The sequence below is a fragment of the Chiloscyllium plagiosum genome, chromosome 8 (assembly GCF_004010195.1).
Source record: "Chiloscyllium plagiosum isolate BGI_BamShark_2017 chromosome 8, ASM401019v2, whole genome shotgun sequence".
NCBI classification, from domain to species: Eukaryota; Metazoa; Chordata; class Chondrichthyes; order Orectolobiformes; family Hemiscylliidae; genus Chiloscyllium; species Chiloscyllium plagiosum.
In genome coordinates, this window is record NC_057717.1 from 89,294,226 (window position 1) to 89,302,672 (window position 8,447).

General features: G+C 42.9%; 2 protein-coding genes across 2 annotated transcripts in view; one reads left to right on the forward strand and one right to left on the reverse strand.

Moving 5' to 3' along the window:
• The window catches only part of tecrb (trans-2,3-enoyl-CoA reductase b), a 101,884-nt gene that overhangs the window by 74,550 nt on the left and 18,887 nt on the right, over positions 1-8,447 (reverse strand). The gene's annotated exons all lie outside the window — the stretch shown is intronic.
• Positions 1-8,447, forward strand: part of nxnl1 (nucleoredoxin like 1) — a 73,170-nt gene that overhangs the window by 12,227 nt on the left and 52,496 nt on the right. The gene's annotated exons all lie outside the window — the stretch shown is intronic.

The following is an 8,447-nucleotide window of genomic DNA, read 5'->3' on the forward strand; positions in this document are numbered from 1 at the left end:
TTTCAGCAAGGAGGCACAGGTTATTGCTTTAATTTGACTAACTAGACTCTCCACTCCTTTTGAATGCATTACTAAAAAGGTTCCAATGTTAGTGATGAATGAATGGGATCAAGTCCACACTCCCACCCAGTGACAGATCAAGGTACTACAAGGAAGGGAAGGAGTGTAGTAAAAGTTATGCATGGGTGGTGATCTAGGACAAAGTAGGACAAAGGGAGGCAAGCTGCTGTGCAAGCTCTTATTTTCTGTCTGCGACATTCCTGTCACTCACCTCAAGAAGTGACTCAACCTTCACCTTCACCAATAGCTTCACTTGCTTCGGACAGGCCTCCCTTTCAGTACATGTAATTAACTCCCCTGTAGGTGGCTGAGTGAAGTTCTTCAGCTACAGTGAAACTCTTCAAGTACCATCCACAAGAGACAGAACATGAAATAAAACCAACAGCCCAATGGTATTATTCCTTGGCTCTCTGCAGTAGTACACAGTAGTTAATTTTCATTCCCACATAATCTTGGATACTCTATCTAATAGCGAGGAGGGCCATTCACATAATCTTCCGATATTCATAGTTCACAAAAACTCTACCATCACACCAAACTGTAATTCAATCAATTCCTGATTTTTGCTACTACTACCCAACCCTAGGGTCAATCATTGTGAAGGATTACCTTAATTACCAACTGAATTAGCAATTAGCTAGTCACAACTTTGGTCCTGTTAGCCTGATTCTGCTGCAACTGTTTGATGAGCTAAACTGGTTCACATCAATAACTTGCATTTATATAACACCGCTACTATAACAAAAGTCCCAGGTGCTTCAAGGGCATGGTCCCAGATGGTAATCAACACTCAGGAAAACATGAGTGATACTATAGATTTAGCAAGATGTTGCCAGGGTCGGAGGGTTTGAGTTATAAGGAGAGGCTGGATAGGCTGGGACCTTTTTTTCCTGGAGCATAGCAAGTTGAGTTTTGATCTTATAGAAATTTATAAAATAATGAGTGACATGGATAATTTGAATAGCAAAAGTCTTTTCCCTAGAGTTGGGGAGTTCAAAATTAAAGGGCATAAATTTAAGGCGAGACGAGAAACATTTGAAAAGGGGCAACTTTTTCCACACAGAGGATGGTTCATATGTGCAATGGACTGCCAGAGGAAGTGGAAGATATAGGTACAGTTACAACATTTCAAACATTAGGACAGGTACATGAATAGGGTTTGCAGGGAGACGGACTAAATGGGACTATGGGGCAAATGGGACTAGTTTAGTTTAGGAAATCTGGCTGGTGTGGACAAGTTAGACTGAAGAGTCTGTTTCCATGCTGTATGACTCTGACTCAAAGTCTCAAAGAGGCAGGTTTTACAGGCATGTCGCAAGTTTTGGGAGAGAATTCCACAATCTTGGAATTCAGTATCTTAAGGTATAGCTGCAGAGAGAGGACAAAACGAGTAGGAGCTAAGCAAAAGGCCGGAAGCTGAAGGAACACAGTTCTTGGATTTATCTTTGGAATGCAGTTTGTTATCTCAACTAATTCCTTTCGAAGCTGGAACATGCAAATTTCACCAATCCTCCCTCAAAACCGGACTCTCCAGTGTTTATTTTACTTGTTACTTTTTAGATTAGATTACTTACATAACTTGGCCAATTCACCTAACCTGCACATTTTTGGACTGTGGGAGGAAACCGGAGCACCCGGAGGAAACCCACGCAGACACAGGGAGAACGTGCAAACTCCACACACAGAGTCGCCTGAGGCGGGAATTGAACCCGGGTCTCTGGCGCTGTGAAGCAGCAGTGCTAACCACTGTGCCACCGTGCCGTTACAAAGGAAGTATTGTGGTGAGCCAACAGTTTCTACTCTTGGGCAGAGAGAGGGACTTTCCGGTTACCCTGCAGTGTTGACTGACTCTAGTTGCAAAACATTGGGAGTGGAATAAACAACCGCATAGAGGTCAAAGCTGCCCACTGGGAGACAGCTGAGAGAGAAGGCAACAGCTTGGATTGGAACATGGAGGTCACAGCTTTGAAACTTTAGCACAGACATTATACAAACAAAAATCACTCGACGGTGGCCTTTGAAGGGCTTGCCAGACACCTCAAATAAAGCATCAGGCTCCTGTTATAGAAGCAAGCGAACTCCCATCGGCTAACTGGATTTTCAAAGTCAAAACCATATAGCACTGACCAGCTACACATTAAAGGACACAAGAGTCTGTATGACTGTTCTCCACCAGGTTAGCACTGAGAAGTTTCTCTCTGGCCCACTCACTGAGGGCTCTTATCTGGAACTGCATACCTGCCTTACTGTCAGCAAGCTCTGTTGTCAAAGCACCCATCGGCACCAATACAGGAAGGTCTGGCGCAGACAGATTCCCGAATAGTCCCAAGCTAGCTTAGCTGGGGCTGGAGGGTATGTGCGGGTGCTACTCCATTCACCACCCCTCCCCCTATCGGACAGACGTTGTGAAACTTGAAAGGGTTCAGTAAAGATTTACAAGGATGTTGCCAAGGTTGAAGGATTTGAGCTATAAGGAGAGGCTGAACAGGCTGGGGCTGTTTTCCCTGGAGCATCGGAGGCTGAGGGGTGACCTTATAGAGATTTACAAAATTATAAGGGGCATGGATAGGATAGGGCATATGTTTAGGGTGAGAGGGGAAAGATATAAAAAAGACCTAAGGGGCAATTTTTCACACAGAGGGTGGTACGTGTATGGAATGAGCTGCCAGAGGAAGTGGTGGAAGCTGTTACAATCGCAACATTTAAAAAGGCATTTGGATGTGTATATGAATAGGAAGGGTTTGGAGGGATATGGGCTGGGTGCTGGCAGGTGGGACTAGATTGGGTTGGGATATCTGGTCAGCATGGACAGGTTAGACTGAAGGGTCTGTTTCCACGCTGTACATCTCTATGACTCCAAATCTCACTAGAATTCAATAGATCTTTATTTCTTGGGTAATAAAGAATAGCTTTCCAGTAACCTTCTGAATCAATTTGCTGTACCTGCCTACAAGCTTTTCATGATTAGTGCACTAGAGCACCTAGATCCCTCTGCATTTCAGATTCTAACGCTATGCCCCATTTAAATATGTATTTTTTATTCTTCCTTCCAAAGTAAAAAGTTCTCAATCTTCTACATTAAATTTAATCAGACAGACTTTTGCTCACTTACTGAACATAATCAATATCAGTCCACATCTTGCTTGTATTGCCCTCAACATGCTTTCCTATCTACCTATCATCTGCAAGTTTAGCCATCATGCGTTCCATCTAAAACACTGATACCAATTGAAACTATTGAGGACTCAGCACAGAGCCATGCAGGACGTCACTAGTCACACCCTGCCAATCAGAAACAGCCCGGTGGGCACACACTCCAGCTGGCTGGAAGAAAACAACTTTGTATTCAGGCTAATGTGTTATCCCCTATACTGGGAGCTCCTACGTTTTGCAATAACCATCTTAAATGAAATGTCAATAAAAATAAATTCTGTGGCTATAAAAACACAGTATTTTAGCAGAAACTCGGATTTCTGTAACTCCTCTCCTAATATTCTCTTTGCCAATCATCCACTAAAGGGCAGACAGGTCTCTTAGTTTAACATCTTGAAAATCTAGCACTACTAACTCTTATGCTCTTATCACAGCACACTCTTATGACTGCACTGCAACTGTCAGCCTCAATAACGCATTTAAACTGCAGTTGTGGGGCTCGAGTATCACCCACTGAGCCACACTGGATACCTTTAGAAAACGGAGTTGATTCTCGTTCACTTCCCTTTCAAAAAGGAAGATTTTTTTTTCCTTAGCTCATTCTCAGAACGTTTTTGCCTGATTGTAAACTATTTGCAGACAAGCGATTTACAATGAGATATCAAAAAAAGTTAAGTGGACATAACGTTGGCAAATACTGCATAATGCGGGAAAATGTAATGTTGTTCATTTTGAAAGGGAGAATAAAAGAACAGAGAATTACTTAAATAAAGAAAACTGCAATACAAAGGGACTTGGAGGTATATATGCACAGAGCACAGAGAAACTAGCACCAGGTAATCAAGGAGGCTCATGGAATATTGACCTTTATTTCAAAGGGGCTGGAGTATAACAGTAGGGAAGTCTTATTTCAACTGTACAAGGTTCTGGTGGGACCACATCTGGAGTACTGAGACCAGGTTTTATTTAAGGAAAGATATTTTATTGGAGGCAGTTCAGAGAAGGTTTACTAGGATGATCCCTGGCATGGAAGGTTTGTCTTATGCGGAAAGGCTAACAGGTTGGGACTCTTTGCACTTGAGTTTAGAAGAATGAGAGAGGTGATTTCATTGAAACATACAAGATTCTCAAGAGGCTTGACAGGTTAAATGCTGAGAGGATATTTCACCTCATGGGAGAGTCTAGGACCAGAGGGCACAGCCTCAGAGTAAAGAGGTACCAATTTAAGTCTGAGACAAGGAGGAATTTCTTCCTTGATGGTCGAGTGTCCTTGGAACTCATTGCCAGAGTCCTTGTGTATGTTTAAGGCTGAGATAGATTCTACATTGTTTGGGAAAATCAAAAGTTATGGGGAAGACATGGATGTGAGGAATATCAGATCAGCCGTGATCCCATAAAATGGCATAGCAGACTCCAGGGGCTGAGTAGCCTACTCCTATTTCTATTTCTTGAGTTTCCAAGCCTCTCAGTAGTAAAAACTGAGCATTGGCTTAAGGTGCAGCCCAACACTGCAGTGTCACATGTGCTTAAATACAAGCTGATGCACTGGACAGCTGCTCACTGTATTGTATTTAATTTATAAATATGATATATCTGATATTCATTGTCCACCCCCAGCTGCATGTGGAGATGACAACAAACCATCTTATCTGCTGGCTGACCTGACCACTTTACAGGAAGGTTTAAGAGCCAACCAGACATTTTGTGTGGGCTCGGGGCATATATAGGCCATGACGAGGACTTCCCTCCCGAAAATGATATTATTAAGCTTACAGGTCATATAGTTCTATAGCACAGAGACAGCCCTTTGGCCCAAACTGGTCCATGCTGACCAAAATGTCAATCAATGTTAACCAATGTTAACTCCATTTCCCTGCACTTGGCCCATATCCTTCTAATCCTTTCCTATTCATGTATTTGTCCAAATGCATTTTGAATGTTATTAATGCACCTGCCTCAACCACTTCCAGCTCATTCCAAATGCGTATCACCCTCTGCGTAAAAATGTTGCTCCCCAGATTCCCTTTTATTCTTTTCCCTCTAACCTTAAACTGATCCCCTCTAGACCTGAATTCCCAAATCCTAGAAAAAAGACTGAATGCATTCACCTTATCCACAAATCTCGATCTTATACACTTCTCTAAGATACCCCTCAGTCTGCTATGCTGTAAAGAAAAAGGTCTTAGCTTGTCCAACCTCTCCCTATAACTCATACCATTGAGTCCTGGAAACATCCTTGTAAATTTCTTATGCACTCTTTTCAGTTTGATAACGTCCTTCTTTTAGCAAAGTGACCAAAAGTGAACACAGTACTCCAAAAGCGGCCTCACCAACATCCTGTAAAACTGCAACTTCCCAACTTCTATACTCAGTACGCTGACTGATGAAGGCCAGTGTGCCAAAGGCCTTCTTCACTGCGCTGTCTACCTGGTGACTCCACTTTCAGAGAACCATGCACCTCAACTCCAACGTCCCTCTGTTCTACCACTCCTTAAGGCCCAACCATTCACCACGAAACTCCTACCTTGATTTGACTTTCCAAAATGCAAGACCTCACACTTATCTATATTAAACACCATTTGCCATTTCTGGGCCTACTTCCCCAGCTGATCAAGGTCCTGCTGCAATTTCAGATCACCTTCCTCACTGTCCACAACACCACCTATTTTAGTGCCACCTGCAAACTTACTAGTCATGCCTTGTACATTCTCATCCAAATCATTAATATAGATAACAAACAGCAATGGGCCCCCTGAGGCACTTTGTGAGAAGCTTCTTGACTATATTTATTGTAGCTGCCTATTTATTTCACATTGCAGATACATCACTGCCTTAGTGATGTATAGCTCAACATTTTGCTATGTTAATTGTTCCTTTGCCATGGCTGGTCACAGTGGGTGCGTATTTCCAGGCATCTCTTCATCCCTGCTCCAACCAGTCCCCAGGGACAGTTACCAGCAGAGTGAAACACCATGGGGGTACACTGGTGTTCTGCAAGGTTCTATTTGCACAGAGCAGGACCTGACAAACTCAAAGTGGGACGACGGCAGGATAGCCCACAAATTGAGGGAAGTACACACCTTTGAGAAGTGCAATGGAATATTTTACATTATCCAGAGAGGGGGTGGGAAAATCATCATCTCATCTGAAAAGTAGCACATCCCTCAGTACTGTACCAGAGTGTCAGTCTATATTGAGAGTTCACGTTTGGGAGCGATATTCGAACCCTAAGTCAACACTACACACTGAGCTACAACCAAGACAAACAGTAGAATGCAAAAAGAATCATAGAGAGGTACAGCACAGAATATATAACCTAAATTTATCTAGTCCCATTTGTCATCATTTGGCCCTTATCCCTGTAAACACTTCCTAATCATGTACCCATCCAGATGACCTTTAAATGTTATAATTGTACCTCTATCCACCACTTCCTCTGGCAGTTCATTCCATACAAACACCATCCACTGCATGAAAAAGTTGCCCCTCAGGTTTCTTTTAAAATCTTTCCCCTCTCACCTTAAACCTGTGCCTGCTAGTTTTAGACTTCCCTCCTCAGGAGAAAAGGCCTAGCTATCCATACCCTTCATGATTTTAGAAACCTCTACAAGATGAACACCTCAGCCTCCGACACTCTAAGAGAAAGAAAAAAAGACCCAGCTCTCCCTACAGCTCAAACCCTCCAATCCTGGAAACATCCTTGCAAATCTTCTCTGTACCCTTTCAAATTTAACAATGTATTTCCTATAGCAGGGAGATAGAATTGTATACTCTTTGCACATCTTTGCAGATTTGGGATTTACTGCTGGGATAGTGACATTTGCTGTCATAGCTTTTGACTCCTGTCAGCTCCTCTGTGCAAGGCCCACAGCACATTACACAACTCCCTCTTGTCTGAGGCTTTGTCATAAACAACCCATAAAAACCCTGCAGAGCAAGTCTTACAGAAAGTGAGTGCTGAGCTTTACAGCTGCCAGTGAGAGAGATAAGAGTATAGAATGTAACACAAGTGGCTTATTTAGTTCAAGGATGTGCAAAAAGATATATTTAAAAATGTAGATTGGAGCACAAAATCAAAACAAAAACGCAACTGAACACACAGTTTCAGTGATTGAACCCCATGCAGTGACACGGGAATGACAGCCTATTTCTATATGGGTGCTAATTTTAAAAATCTCCTTTCCCTTATACAACTATATCTCATTTGACATCTTCCAGCTCTCCCCATTGCTGCTGTGTGAAGGCCACTTTCTAGCAAGCAATTTGTAGAGGTGCTCTTAGTGCAGTGACACAATGATTTTAAAATGCCCCCTGTTCCAGTTTCCAACATGAATTGTCACAGTTAGTCAAAAGCTTCATACAGAACAGTTTGTGGCCAACAGCTCATGAGATATAAGACGTTGCAAGCAGGAACCAAGCAACTCCCGCTATGGTCCCTGAAGAGCTCCCCTGGGCCAATGCATCAAGTGATACTGAACCATACACAATAGGAAAATTCCTGATTCAACTCCAAGTTTGTGTTATTAAGAAAGGGAAGCAGTAAATCACACAGATGCATTTGACACAGCCCTGTGGAGAGTATGAAGTGTTATCTAAACGGAACTGAAAGAGAGTTTTCCTCTTCATCTAACTTGGTCCTCCCTGATTCCTGCTTGAAAAGTAGCAGGACAAAATGATGAAGTTTATAAAAAATATACAGGATTCTACACTATATGAATAGAAACAAAGCATACCGTGGGCAGCACGGTGGCACAGTGGTTAGCACTACTGCTTCACAGCGCCAGAGACCTAGGTTCAATTCCCGCCTCAGGCGACTGACTGTGTGGAGTTTGAACATTAGAACATAGAAAAATACAGCGCAGTACAGGCCCTTTGGCCCTCGATGTTGCGCCGATCCAAGCCCACCTAACCTACACTAGCCCACTATCCTCCATATGCTTATCCAATGCCCGTTTAAATGCCCATAAAGAGGGAGAGTCCACCACTGCTACTGGCAGGGCATTCCATGAACTCACGACTCACTGAGTAAAGAATCTACCCCTAACATCTGTCCTATACCAACTCCCCCTTAATTTAAAGCTATGCCCCCGAATAGCTGACTCCATACGTGGAAAAAGATTCTCACTGTCGACCCTATCTAAACCCCTAATCATCTTATACACCTCTATCAAGTCACCCCTAAACCTTCTTTACACCATTGAAAACAACCCCAAGTGCCTCAGCCTGTCCTCATA